Genomic DNA, 2,229 nt, shown 5'->3' on the forward strand with positions numbered 1-2,229 from the left:
GTGCCAAAGATCAGGTCCCCAGCAGGACACTCCCCAACACAGTCTGTCCCCAGCACAGAACTTCATAAAAGCAAGACTCAACAAAGAAACGAGGACATCGGGCAGCGGATCTCAGCAAGTGCTATGGAGCCAGCCGGAGTCAGGTGACCACAGAGAAGCCACACTTCAAAGACATTCAAGCAAGGAATGAGAAGGAAGGCAGCTGACCGCAGGCACAGCTGGGGACCATGGGCAGGCAGCAGAAGAGGAACATCCCGGAGACCTCAAGAGCTGCTGGGTGTGCTTTCCTCTACTGGGCACTGCGTGAGGCCCTGGCGCCAAGAACAACAGAAATTCAGGCACATCCTTGGGCAGAGAGAAGGTCAGGGGTGTGGCGCCGCCAGTGTGGCTGCAATGAAGAGGGGAGAGGGGCGTGGCAGGGCCAGCAGGGCCACATCCCGCCGGGCCTTGATGGCCACGGCAGCAGTCTGCGGCAGCAGAGAGCGCGCAGCGCCAGCTCTGAGAAGACCAGCGAGACCAAAGCAGTCCCCGCGGTCCCAGGAGCACCTAACAGGAGGGGGATGCGGAGTGAGCAGCCCGGCGGGACGGGGCGGCCTCCGAGGTCCCAGAAACTGGTGATGGAGCCAAGGGGATGCAGGCCCGCGGCACATTCCAGAGTGCTCCAAAAGCAGATGGGTCACGGTCAAGCTGAGCTACTGTGACAGCTCGCACCTGAGGACGCTCCCGTTTGCTCTCCTGGTGTGTGTTACTCATGCACAGTCAGACCAACCTCCCTGCTGCTTATGAAGACAGCTCAGGACAGACAGAGCTCAGAGAGGGAAAATCTAGACTCTGATTCAAGCTGTATCACTTACTAGCCAAGGTCAGTCAAGTCCAAAATCCTCCCAACTTCATCTTCCATTGTTACTCATCAAGGAGGAAGACGCCCGCCTGCCTGCCTGCCTGTCTGTCTTCAAAGGGAAGAGAGAATCAAATGCTTTATGCTTTAAAGATCAAACTGGCTTGGGGCACCAGACAGAGCACTCGATCTCAGGTTGAGGGTTACAGCCCCACGTTCGGAGTAGAGATTACTTTAAAAAATTAATAATATCATGGGGCACCTGGGTGGCTTAGTCGGTTAAGCGTCCGACTTTCGCTTAGGTCATGATCTCACGGTTCGTGGGTTCGAGCCCCACGTCGGGCTCTGTGCTGACTGCCAGCTCAGAGCCTGGAGCCTGTGTCAGTCTGTGACTCCCTCTCTCTCTGACCCTCCCCTGCTCACGCTGTCTCTCTCTCTCCTAGAAATAAAAATATTTAAAAAAAAAATTAATAATATCTTTTTTAAAAAAGAAAAAGATAAACTGGCTTGATGGCAAAAGTGGCTTAAGCAACATTTAACTGCAAAATACTGATGGACTTTCTCTCACATAGCCGCATATCCCGACTTCTCCTCAAAAGCATTTAATACAGGGGCGCCTGGATGGCTCTGTCAGTGGAGTATCTTGGTCATGATCTCACAGCTCCTGAGTTCGAGCCCCGCATGGGGCTCTCTGCTGTCAGCGCAGAGCCTGGTTCAGATCCCCTGTCCCCTCCTCTCTCTCTGCCCCTCCAGCACCAGGTGAATGAGCACTCTCAAAAATAAACAACAGGGGTGCCTGGGTGGCTCAGTCGGTTAAGCGTCCGACCCTCCCCTGCTCACACTGTCTCTCTCAGAAATACAAAACATTAAGAAAAACAAAAAATTTTAAAAAACACAACAAAAACAGCACTTAATACAGTATTCCACAAAATGACATTCATTGAACTCTTATTTTTTTTTAATTTTTAACGTTTATTCATTTTTGACAGAGACAGAATGCAAGCAGGGGAGGGGCAGAGAGAGAGGGAGACACGGCATCCGAAGCAGACTCCAGGCTCTGAGCTGTCAGCACAGAGCCCGACACGGGGCTCGAACTCCCGAACCACGAGATCATGACCTGAGCTGAAGTCAGATGCTCAACCGACTGAGCCACCCAGGTGCCCCTCAATAAGTACTTGTCTAGTGCCTACTAGATAAATGCTAGGCTCTGAATAAGCAATACCAGTGTATTAGGGCTCAAGGGGTTTGGTCACTGCAAGATGCATAAAACAGGTAAATGCGGTCTCAACACTGGCTGCAAATCCTAATTCAAAGAGTCTTTTGAACTAAATCATAAAAGGATAATTATAAATTATGGTCTGCCTAACTCAGCTCAACCGACACCTACCACC

The sequence above is a fragment of the Crocuta crocuta genome, unplaced genomic scaffold, assembly GCF_008692635.1.
Source record: "Crocuta crocuta isolate KB4526 unplaced genomic scaffold, BGI_CrCroc_1.0 scaffold133, whole genome shotgun sequence".
NCBI lineage: Eukaryota > Metazoa > Chordata > Mammalia > Carnivora > Hyaenidae > Crocuta > Crocuta crocuta.